At 54.1% G+C, this 12,488-nt stretch overlaps 1 protein-coding gene and 1 long non-coding RNA gene across 7 annotated transcripts in view; one reads left to right on the forward strand and one right to left on the reverse strand.

The window, feature by feature from the left end:
* The window catches only part of LOC112589015 (uncharacterized), a 139,981-nt gene that overhangs the window by 54,882 nt on the left and 72,611 nt on the right, over positions 1 to 12,488 (reverse strand). The window lies entirely within an intron of this gene.
* LOC105186239 (uncharacterized) overlaps positions 1 to 12,488 on the forward strand; it is a 46,888-nt gene that overhangs the window by 5,554 nt on the left and 28,846 nt on the right. The window lies entirely within an intron of this gene.

Here is a 12,488-nt window from a genome sequence, read left to right on the forward strand (position 1 = left end):
TCTCTCTCTCTCTCTCTCTCTCTCTCTCTCTTTCTGAAGCGAACATCGCCTTACGACATCGTCGAGATTTTCTCGAGGATCGAGGAGGCGAAGTGCACAGGCGCGAGTGCGCGTTTATTTATCCATGTCTAGCGGCGTATATATGTAACCGGGTTGTAGTAGGCACAGCGCGGTGATTTAACCCACGTCCGCAGAAAGAAAGTAACAGATGCTTGTGGGTGGCAGTGGCGGTTTAACAATGAAACCGAGTTTGCATTGGCAGACAGGGAATGGCGAGCTTGATCAACGGTGATGTTCTAACCGCGACTCGACTCGTCAAATCTGCACGCTTAAGAGAGACAGAGAGAGAGAGAGAGAGAGAGAGAGAGAGAGAGAGAGAGAGAGAGAGAGAAAGAGAAAGAGACGGAGAGATGACAACGAGAGACACGCAAGAATCTCTCCTAACGATACACCGATACTCCGCAGTTATACCGACGAACCAACAAGATCGGGCTAACTGATCGGATCAACTGAAAATCCCGCCGCGTAAATGTCTTCTAATTCGCCTCGACGACCGATTAGCTTTGTCCTTTCTCTCTCTTTTTCTCTCTCTCTCTCTCTCTCTCTCTCTCTCTCCCCGACACGTAATCGCCTTCGCTTGAAATCCGCTAATATCGGCTTCGTGCATCGGCCAGAGAATCGAACGTGTTACTTTCGACGCGCAAAGCACCGCGACGTTGTAGCAAGGACCATTCGTCAGGTATTACTCAACTCGCAAGAGTACGGCCTCTCGCGTAATCTGCATAGAAACGTTTCAATTTTCTCGCCGCAGCCTGTTCACACGTACATACACTGACATGCGCCGTCGTCGTCGTCGTCGTCGTCGTCGTCGTCGTCGTTGTAGCGTCTGCTACATCGGCAATTGCGATTTCTCACGGCCGTAATCGCGTTCGCGAGAGCGTTAGCGTGCTGCCTCGGCGCCGGTTCGTAGCTCTCGCTAGAGCAAGAAGCACGAACGAACGAGCGAGCGAGCGAGCGAGCGAGCGAGCGAGCGAGTGAGCGAGCGTCGGCCTATAAATAGTGAAGGAAAGTATGAGGTAACGCGGTAGAGCGTGCCGCGAATTATAATTTAATATCGTCCCGGCTCGTAATACTTCTACGTACGTACTCGCGAGGATGTGTACGCGCCGCTCGTCGATGGAAACGCCGAGCGCACGAAGCTCGCGATGATTCCTCGACGCGCGCGCGCCGGACGAATAGACAGCGACGGACAGATGAACGGACGGACAGCCGAGGGAGATAAGAGGCAAGGAAAATCCAATCTCGAAAAGAGAAAGGGAGACGAAGGAAAAGCGTGCGCGCGCGAGAGAGAGAGAGAAAGAGAGAGAGAGAGAGAGAGGGAGAGAGAGAGAACGAGAGGGAGGGAGGGAGGGAGGGACGAGCGTACTATTATTCAGTTAGGTCGGGCGCGGGTAGGTAGGTGGTCAGTGACATACGGCCGTGAATAATACCTCGTGTTCGTATTAGCATAACGCCTGACGATACTTTTTTCAATGAAACTCGTGAATTACAAATGCAAGGGGAGGCCGGGGCCCGGCGTGGGACGAAATTACGTCGACGAGCGCGCGACTGGGAGAGACAGGGAGGAAGGGAGACCGCGTGGAGAAACCGGCGAAAATTGAAATATCGCCTCGCGAGAGCGAGCTCGCTGTAATAAGCGGGCGGGTGGACGGGCGGACGGAAAAGTGGAATAATAAATGCCGGAGGAGGCAGCAAGAGCGTGCGTCGCTGCAAAATTGTCCGTCGTTATCGTCGCGATATTCATTAACCCATCGTCCGTCGCAGCTGAAGATTCTCGCAGTCTCACTCTCTCTCTCTCTCTCTCTCTCTCTCTCCTCCGCAAGCTTCGAACGTAAAGTGAATTCTTCTTTTAACGAAAACTAATTCCCCCGCGAGTCGCGAATAATTGTCGGGATAAATCATGATCGTTATCTCGTCGATAGTGGCAATTTTAAGAGGGAAAATTTCGATCTCTTTCATCTTCGATTATCGTTTTCTTCTTTCCGTCCAAACACTCGCGTCTCAACCCTCGCAAGCTGCTCTCTCTCTCTCTCTCTCTCTCTCTCTCTCTCTCTCACACACGTGTTCAGTTACAATCGCCCGCTAACGAAGTATGCTTCCCCCCTCTCCCTGTTTTCCCCTTTAATCCCGATGCAACCCCGTGTTGCACGCACCAACGCGATCTCGCGATTCATGTCAAGGCGTTGGTCAATATCCGCCGGAGAGGATTAATCGCCGGGTGACCATGAATGCGCGTGCACGCGGATTACACGCAAGTATAATCGGTCGCACGGCGACGATTTTTCTCGAATCGCTAAATATACAGGTTGAGAGCTTGCAACTTCCACAAGGCGCTCGCTCCGTGTTCGCCAGCTGTAGGTTTTTCTCTCTTTCTCGCTTTCTCGCTCTCTCTCTCTCTCTCTCTCTCTCTCTCTCTCTCTCTCTCTCTCTCTCTCTCTCGCCCCGCATCGAAGAAAAAGACTTAATTTATGGCCGTTTTATTATTTATCGGAACGACTGCAGCGCTTTATCTGTCGTCTGCATCGCGAGAATATTTATTCTCGGCGGTACACTCGCGTACTACACCGCGCATGGCAACGAGGTTGCAATTTGATCGACGCGTTTCCACCGTTCGGTCCGATACGCATCGACACGCGTTTGGTCTTTTCCACGAGTTTCGCTCGAACACACTGCACGTCGTAACTGCGACGTCGTCGCCGCCGCCGCCGCCGCCACTCGCGCGTATGATCGCATCGCATCGCATTGCATCGTGAGGAACTAATCCCGCTGCCGCCGCCACTGCCGATCGATAATGAATGTTTACGAATGGGAGAAGGTGCCAGTTGGGTGTAAGGCGGTGGTGCGGCTGGGAGCCGAAGGATTATACGTCTAATCTCGCGCCACCGGCTTTAACTTCAGCTACGCCTCCTTCATTCGTCGAGGCATCGTCCTGTTATTATTGAAATTTACACAAGCCCGATAGGAAGAGGAAGAGGGCAGGCAGAGGGAGAGAGAGATGGATAGATAGATAGAGCGAGAGAGAGAGAGAGAGAGAGAGAGAGAGAGAGAGAGTGAGATGGAGAGTGCCGTAATGTTGCCGCAACATCTGGTATTACTTGGCGCAACTTTATTAGCGCTTTTTGAGGAGAGGAGTTCCGCGGAGAGCCGCGCCGCGCCACGCCACGCCACGACTGGCCCCTTTGACCCTTCGCTCAGGATCGTTTTCTTTCACGTTGTGTCGGATCGAGTTGTCTATCAGCTGCTCCTAGAGCCGACTTTGTGCGCTCGGGTCCGTCCGAGTCCGTCGCTCGACTCGGAAAAAGGAAAAGGGACGTATCTTTATAGCCCCGCAGATACGCCGTGAAAGCGCGCTCGTGACTCCGCCGAGACGTGGGAGTGCCGATTTATGAAAAGAGAAGCGGAGGAAGAAAGAGAGAGAGAGAGAGAGAGAGAGAGAAAAGGAGAAATAGAGCAAGATGCCGAACGCCGGCTATGTAGCATCGGTTCCGGTGGTGATTCGAACGAAATTATACGACGATTTTATCGCTGTCGAACTTATAATACGATCTCGTAACTTTCCTGAGAGAGAGAGAGAGAGAGAGAGAGAGAGAGAGAGAGTGAGAGAGAGAGAGGGGGAGGGAGACGCGATTCGATTTTCCCTTTCTCTCGACCGCCCGGAGCCCCGAAGCGGCGCGAGATCGCCTCGTCGAACAATTCTCCATACTTTGATACGTTTGCCTCCATTAACTTTAATCCAATAATTCATCCGAGACGATCGGCAGTAAAGGTGAATGTACTTCCCGATGAAGAGTCGCGAGCCTCCTTCCTTCTGCTTCGAATCGCGGATGGCGGATCATCGCAACGGCATCGAGTCGTTTTCCGGAAGAAGGAACAATCCATCTCGCGTACGACGAGACTTCAATTTGTCACTGTAACAACAAATTTCACGAGTTGCGTGACCACCATTCTCTCTCTCCCTCCCTCCTTCCCTTCCTCTCTCTCTCTCTCTCTCTCTCACTCTCTCTCTCTCTCTCTCTCTCGCGCGCGCGCGAACCTTCCTCGTCGGCGCGACGTCACGTTCGAGCTTCGCTTAACGCGGGCTTAACGAGTTTACGCAGCTCGGAGCTACCCTTTGCATGATAATTAAACGCCCCTCTCCCCGATAAGTAATAAAGAATGCCCAGGCGTGCCGATTCGCTTCTAGACGCTAGGAATAGTCCGCGCGCCGCGGCTCTCCCGCGTTCTCGTACCATTCGCGGGCCATTCGTCATGGCCGGCGATTACACGCGCGGCGCGCAGCCTCGAGCGCGACTTAAGTCACTCTTGGGTGTCGGAGTTCAGTAGTGGGTGAAGAAGAACGCTGAATGTTAAACGTTCCGTCGGGCGGAAGTGGCGCGCGGCCGCTCTCTGCCTTCCCTATGCATAACCCGTTGATTTACAGCCAGAAATACGTCGCGAGCGCGCTCAGCGCATTTCGCACAGACGCACAGATGCGTACACGCGCACACTACCGCACGGAGATCCGCGTCCTACCTGATCCACGCGTACACGCTCGCTCACCTAATACACTCGCTCTTCTCCACTATTTCTTCCTTTTCGCGCGCGCGCGCGCCTCCGCGGATTTGCATAAATCTCGGAAACGCGAAGGAGGCGCGAAATCGAAAGTTCAGCATCGCCGGTATTAACTGGCGGATGTATTTCTGCGCCTTTTACGATCGGCGAGCCGCGCGGCGCGAGGATTCCTCTTGTTCTCTCTCTCTCTCTCTCTCTCTCTCGCTTCTCGCGGAAATTTCTCAGCCGCGAGGTAGCCGGCCGCTCGGCGAGCGAGGGAGACGCGTTTTATGGCGAATAAAATCATAGTGTTTCCGACTTTATTTCCGTCTCGCGCGCGCGCGCGCGCGCGAACGGAAACAATGATCCCGCCGTGCGCGGCAACGACGCGTCTCTTAGCGGCGGCGTTAAGCTCGTCGGGCGTTAATCGAGCGTTAATCGAGCGTTAATCGTCCGCGCCGATCCCGACTCCATAAAGTCGCGAGTTCAAGTCTCATCGGCCGCCGCGAGCACACGTTGCGAAGTACGGCCGAGTGGTCGCGCCCGGTGAGAATATCTCGCGATTTTTCATCAATTAGCGCGCGGTCGCCGATAGCGAGGCGGAAACACGGGCGCTTCCGCGATCGCGGCGGGGATTACAGAGAGGCGGCCGCGGAAAAGTCGGCGGCGCATTAATTTGTCGTTTTACCGGGGTCGCGCATTAGCGTCCCGCGATAACCGCCCGGCGCGCATCGAGAACGCTCGTTACGTCCTTTTCGCTGGACTCGCGGACTTGCGCGCAGCTCCGGCGAAAAATCGCGGCGCCGCATGCATAAAATCGTACCGTATCTCGCGCCGGTAAAACATGACGAGTGGAGAGGGAGGCGGGACGGACTACCGAGACACCGGGGATTCTTTCGCGTTTAGACGTGAGGTGCGCGAATTATGCGATCCCGCCCGCCACTTTGGAACCTTCCGCTCGCCCGCAAAGGCGCAAGTCGCCACTCGGATTTTCTTTCCTCTCAGCCACAGCGCGCGTGTGTATGTACGTACCGACCCGAGCAGAGCATCGTCCCACGGCTGTGTTAAAACTCAGTCCGGCTTCCAAACTTCAAATAGGGCCCGGATAACTTTGTCGGATCCGGCACGTAATAAGGAGTGAAACGCACTGCTGCATAACGCCCTGATAAAATTGCCTGAAATCGAGAAACCTGATCAAATGTCCATCAGGACCAAATCAGGCATCCAGATAATGACGTCATCGCTGCAGTCAGGGTATAATCCGGAAAATATTGCCAAACAATTGGCACATTCCGACCGGATAAGGTCCACTTATAACGCCTTCTTATGGCTTACCGTATCAGGCATAAAAAATTGCCGTATTTGATTTCTGCTCGGGGGTGCAGAAACCGCGCGTTATGTCTTCACCCTTTGGGGCACGTATTTTTCAGAAAATCTGAATCGCATGAAAATTTATATACGGAGGTTTCTGGGATCGCTGATGACGAATCCGTTATCAGATTTTTGGAATTCAAGATGGCGGACGCAAATATGAAAAATCGCGATAATTTCGGTGACATCGGTGATTCGTAATCAGCGACCTTGAAAGCTAACCATAGTACGATAATCGTATAAAAATTTTATGATCCGCCATCTTGGAAAATAAATTTTAGAATTTGGACCTCAGATTCGTAATCAAAGAGCTCAAAAACTAGACCAGAGTACAATTTTAGCTAATTTTATGTACATTCTATGATCCGCCATCTGGAAATCGCCGCCATCTTGGAAGATGAATTTTAGAATGTGGATCTCAGATTCGTAATCAGCGACCCAAAAAACCCCCAAATCTTGATCTTGGGCAAAAAATTCACTCATAATTCGTGGAAAATGATTTTTTCTGTAAAAATATGTATTTTTCACGCTTTGTTTATTTATAATAAATAGACAACTTGTGCAAAACACCTTTCAATCTTTCATGTATGTCTCCATATCGTATAAGAAGCTAAAAAACGCAAAAAAACCCGACAAGAATCTCTCAGACATGAAATATTCATGAAAATTTCATGAAAATGTGAGAATAAATAGGTGGTAAGCAAGTATACTTATCGCTATGCCTCAAAGGGTTAAACACTAGACTGTGGGTCGAGCGGGGGAGGGAGAAAAACGCGTCGCGCGTTAATTGTTGCTTACTTATATTTCGCATTAGTCGTACTCCGATAAGCACTCACGCGCTAATACCCCGTCCACGGGATTCCCGTTCGGGCGGCAGGCAGACGGGTAGCCCCTCAGAGGGGGAGGACAGGGGGAACAGGGAGCTTTTAAGGTCGACTCTTGTACGAAGCTTTTAAGCGCTTATCGCTCGCCTCGATATCTCGCCGCAGTCCCGGTATCTCGTTAAACGACAAGAGCCGGGGTTTGTTCGCGGCTCCGCGCCGACAGTGGCCGACTTTGACTCGCCGACTCGCTCTTACTCTCGCGATCGCGTTATTATTCCGCGGACTGCGCATTGCGCTCGCGCGATGTGACTTCGGCGTCTCGAACGACGGAACCTCCTCGGAAGTTTTACGACGCGAGAGAGAGAGAGAGAGAGAGAGAGAGAGAGAGAGAGACGGACTTTCCCGCGGCGTCTCTTCTTCGCAGCGCTGTGGTTTCACGGCTGAAGAACTTTCGAACCTCCTCGTTAGACCAATAATATATGTTAATCGAACACAAATCAATCGGATCAATATGAAAGGGTGTCCATCGAAGGAGAATCACTGCGACGAGCGCTCTCGCTCTCGAGGTTGGACGAAAGAGCCTTCGAATTTTTTCCACGCGGCGGCCAGCTTACGCGTGGCTTTAATACCGCCGCGTGTGCTTTACGACGCACTTACTCCACGTCGACGATTTCTCGCGACGATCGACCCAAGACAGCCGAGCACACTCCCGCACCCTGCGAGTCGTTCGCGCTTAAGTCTCTCACGCTGATAACGCGCGACTTCAATCGCGTCATCGCGCTCGCGTCATCGCGCTCATCGACACGAACGATGCTCGCGACGCGCGCGTTCGCGTTTGTCAGCGATTTGAAGCGCGCGCGTCTAGCACATGTCAGGACGGTAGTTCAAGGTACAAGTGTAAACACCGGTTTGAAAGGGAACACAGGCGGCGCGCGGCGGGCCCGTTCCAACCGCAACGCGATGCAAGCGAGCCGCGGATTACGTTATTGAGAAAATCGAGCGGCCGTGTTCTGGGAATTCAAGCGCGCGCGATAGTCGAGCCTTGAAACACATTTCGCGCGGTTGACTAATGCTCGCGCTCGGCGGCGTTTCTGCCCGTGACGAAACGTATATTTCATCGCGAACAAGTATTTCAATCGAACCCCGCCCCTCCCTCCCCCCCCAACCCTCTCTCGCCTGCTCTCGCGCGTAAGAGAGCGCAATAGCCGCTAAGAGCGACTCGATTATATCAGCGATTTAATTTAATCCGATCTTATATATTACGGCCGTTGCACCCTCATCCTCCTCCCGCCTCTCATTTGTTGAGCTTCGATTCGCTCGAGCAGCTGAAGCTTTCGTTTAGCCGGTCTCGCGCGAGATTGTGATCCTCGCCGAAAGAATTCCCGATTGTACCCCGGCAATTTCGTGTAATTTAATCTGATTAGGCAGCCTTGTCTCACATCCTTTCACACATCCTTTCGATTTATTAAGCTCCGATTCGTTCGGCCGGGGTTTCACTCAGCCGGCCGGGCCGATTTGATTTATCCCGGTCCTGCGGGAACCTCCGAGAGGTACGTGTTCTCGACACCTTTCGACGCAGTCGAAACACTCGTCCGAGTCGCGCTCGTAAAAATGCCGAAGATGAATGAATAGCCACGCTCTCCGCGCGCCGACATAGAGCCGTCTATTGTGCCTCGCGCGCGCCTCGCAGGCGCGAAAAAAAGACTCAGCTTTTCTAAGAGCGCGCGCGCGCGTGTTAAGGCGGCGCTACATTAGCGTGTCGCGGTATGCGGTAACGTCGAGAGCTTGTTCCCCGTTCCCCGGTAAATGAATTATTGTGTCGGGCGCGCGAGCACAAGGGAGGCGCGGCGGTGCGCGAGCGTTGTGTTGCAACGACGCGACCACGAGGAGCCATTCCATTCCGGCTTCTTAGAATAATTTTACAGCTCACGCCCCACGACCGACGACGGACGCGGCTGCCTAACCGGCAGCCTTTCATAACGCCGATTTTAATAGCCACACCCATGAAATTTCGATGAACCAGTCCTCCTTCTATCGTCCCATCGGCGATCACGAGGCCGATTCCGCCGCGGAACGGCGCGAACGATCGGCTCTTGCGTAACCAAGCATTTTTCGACCGCGTGCGGGCCTTTAAACGTCAGCTCTCGTCTACCTGGCGGCTTCGAGCGCCAGCCGGGGATTTCACCGTGGAATTCTCTCGGAATAAGATCGCCAAGTAGGTCACGATCCGCGTATTACTGCTCTATTCGCGCACGAGGAGAAAAAGGAACGCGACGGCCGATACGTGAGATTTCTCTTTTTCCTCTTCTCTCTCTCTCTCTCTCTCTCTCTCTCTCTCTCTTTCGTTGCCACTTTGGGGGTTTCTCGTCGCGCGGGGAAACGTACCGTACACGATCGCTGATCACCGGAGCGGTCGAACGACCGCAATTTCCATTAACTAAACATCCACGCCGGGGCATGATAACACACATTCGCCGGACCGCGCAATAAATCTCCCCCTCCCTCCTTGTTACGAGGAATGTATTTGTAACGAGTGCTCCCGGAGGAGCGATTAAGTCTTAGCTTCCGGCGATGAAGTACTCGACCGCGACTTAATATCACGTGTTCCCACTGTGAAATTGGAGCGATCTTCCTCGCAGCAGGAAGAAGAATCAAAGTAGAGATCCTGTTAACCCCACGTGTGCAGCCCGCCGCAGATTGCTACTCTAGCTGGCGAGAGAGGAGAGGCAGGCATCCACCACTACGGACAAACGGGAACGTGCGGGCTCTCGCTCTCTCGCTCTCTCGCTCTCTCGCTCTCTCGCTCTCTCTCTCTCTCTCTCTCTCTCTCTCTCTCTCTCTCTCTCTCTCTCTCTCTCTCTCTCTCTCTCTCTCTCTCTCTCTCTCTCTCTCTCGGTTTAGAAAAGTTACAAGAGAAGTGCACGCGTCGACTGTAATCCAGGAATAATTCTCGATCCTTCACGGTACACTCTTCGCAGAAGATTCTCCATCTCGTCCACCCGTCGTTTCACCCGTTCGCGAAATATAAGCCTCGCGATGAGATCGAGACGGCGGATCTCCCGCCGCAGTGGAACGTTCCGAAGTCCGAAGCCGTGTGCGTTTTGCTCTATTTCGGAATTGTTCGCGCTCAACACCGATCCTCGCTCAACACGTTTCGCAACACGTGACACGTTTCGCGCGCGCGCGCGCGTATCTCTTCTCATCTCTCGCTTCGAGTTTCTCCGGCGCGTACGAAGCGCTTGCGGAGAGAAGTGCTTCGTTCTAAAAAGGCCAATTTTTTCGTCCCTGCGCAATATCGCCGAGTGGAATCGCGAGGTGTGGAAACGCTTTTAAGCGCCTCCGAGTCGGAAAAAATTTCACTTCGCACGAGCGAGGTTTTTTGCAGCAACGGAGAGAGACGCATTAATGGACTCTCCCTGATGGACCTCCGGATACGAAGCAATTTATTTGCTGCGCGCGCGCGTCGTCGTCGGGATCGACGAGAGCGAGGAGGAGATCTCCGGCGGGAGATAATTCCGCGGACGTTACTTCTGGGGCAGAAGTGAGCACGAGCGCAGAAGAGCGGCGGCGGACGCTGCTCGTAAGTGCATCTTCCGCGAGCCGCCGCGCTAATACGCCGGATACAACATTGAAGTCCCGAACGAAACGACCGGCGCGTGATTTCTGTCCGGCGGAGGAAAGAAGCGCTTACGAGCTCTCTCGCGTTCTCGTGATAACACACATCCCGCGCGCGGAGAGAAGAACGCGCGAGCTTGGAAAATCGCGGTTCCTGTTAACCCCGCGCGCTCGCGTCCCTCGAGATTGCTACCCTTACGAGCGCGCACGTATCCGCGGATTCCGCCACCGCCGCCGCGCGCGCCGGGCCCGCTCTCTCTCTCTCTCTCTCTCTCTCTCTCTTTAGCTCACACATACACACGCGCACATCGTAATCCTAGGATAATTCTCGACGTACCGTGCGTTATAGCCGCGGTATTCGCCGCAGATGTAAATACCCGCGGGCTCCCAGAAGCCCCGCGGGTATTAAACATACGTTCCCCGGGTACTCGACAAATTGCTCGCATGAAGCAGAATAATTAGCATCCCTAGCCTCCGGTGGTGTATGCCTGCTCGCGTTGCCTCCTCTCGCTGTCCCAACCCCCGTCCCGTCCCATCCCCCCGGCTCGCTCTTTCTCTTTTACTGCGTAACTCGCTTCTTCCTCGCGGTATCCTTCCTTCTTCCTCCTTTCGCCATATCTCTCCGGCGACTCTCATATAGCCGGGGCTTGAATCAGGGCTGGCACGTCCGGGGAATGCCCAGAACAGAACGGAACGACCGTGCGGCGGCGCGCCTCCTTCCCGCGGCCTCTCTCTCTCTCTCTCTCTCTCTCTCTCTCTCTCTCTCTCTCTCAGTCTCTCACTCTCTCTCTCTCTCTCCATCCGTCTCATTGTGAACGCCGATGCGCGTTCCATGGTTGCGTTTAATCAGCCCCGCGCTCTGACTTGATGCGCGCCATACTGTCCGGCCTTCTGGTGCGCGCCGGCCGGCTGCTTAAGAATGTAATTTAATATGCGACGTTACCGCGGGCCCCGCCGTGTCATATTTATAGGTATTTATGCATCAGCTTCGCGGGCACGTTTGCGCCGCGCCGCGCCGCGCATCGCGCTGCTTCGCGCAAACGTGCGAGCGAGCGCGCGCGCGCGCTCGCGAGCCCATTGAAATTACCTCCCGAGGGAGGCATCGCCGTGTGCGTGCGCGCCTATGTGGGTGGAATTTATCGTTGTTTATCGCCGGTCAGGTCAGCCCCGCGCCGCGCATCGCGCCGATTCTCTCCTCGCGACGCTCTTCGTTCGGCCTGCGAGAGAGGACGAAGAGGAGGAGGAAGGTGATACGCAACCGCGCCGTGTGTTGCACCTGCTGTTAATATAATTTATCCTGAGCCGGCGCTCGCGTCCTCGTCAACCTTGTATGTACATCAATCCCGGACGCGTGGATTTATTTGTCCGCAGCGCGCACATTTTAACTCTCGGTTTCGCTACGCGCGCTTCGCGGCGCATCTTCATATATATATATATATATATGAAAATGCGCCGCGATGCTTCAGACGAGCGCGCGGCTCGTCCGGGAGGACTGACGTTGAAAATTAGCGCACGCGAGATGATATGCGCCGTCTCAGCTTGCCGTTGCAAACGGCGTTCTGATTATATAATCCCTCTCTGTGCGCGATTCAATTATTGGATCTTGATAAAAGTCGGGATACAGTGCAAAAGTTTGATACATATAAATACGCAATCATCCGTCGGCGGAGACTCGCGTGCAATTTGAAGGAACCCGGTCGCGCTGCGCGTTTCGCATTTTGCGCGGCGCGCGCGAGGCTGCGGTCGTCTCGCAAACCGCCTCGCTTACGAGATTAGAAACGGGTTGTACAGCGCGAGGCTCGATTTTATGATGTAACGTTAATGGAAACCGACCAATCTAATCCGGTATCGATCGCGGCGAGCAATAACGCGTCGTGTCCGCGCGCGGCGACACGTAGAGGAGACCTCAGCTCGGACTCGCGCTCGGCGCTCGGCGAACGGAGATTCGCCGTTTATTCGCACAATCGATCGGACGCGCGCGCAATTATCGTCGCTCAATGTTCGCGCGCGATCGCGACGACCACGAGCCGCGCCATTGCCGCACGAACCGAGCCGCGTTCCCTTTTCTGGCACTGCGTGGCGGGAGGG

This window comes from Harpegnathos saltator, unplaced genomic scaffold (assembly GCF_003227715.2).
Source record: "Harpegnathos saltator strain DR-91 unplaced genomic scaffold, Hsal_v8.6 scaffold38, whole genome shotgun sequence".
Lineage (NCBI taxonomy): Eukaryota > Metazoa > Arthropoda > Insecta > Hymenoptera > Formicidae > Harpegnathos > Harpegnathos saltator.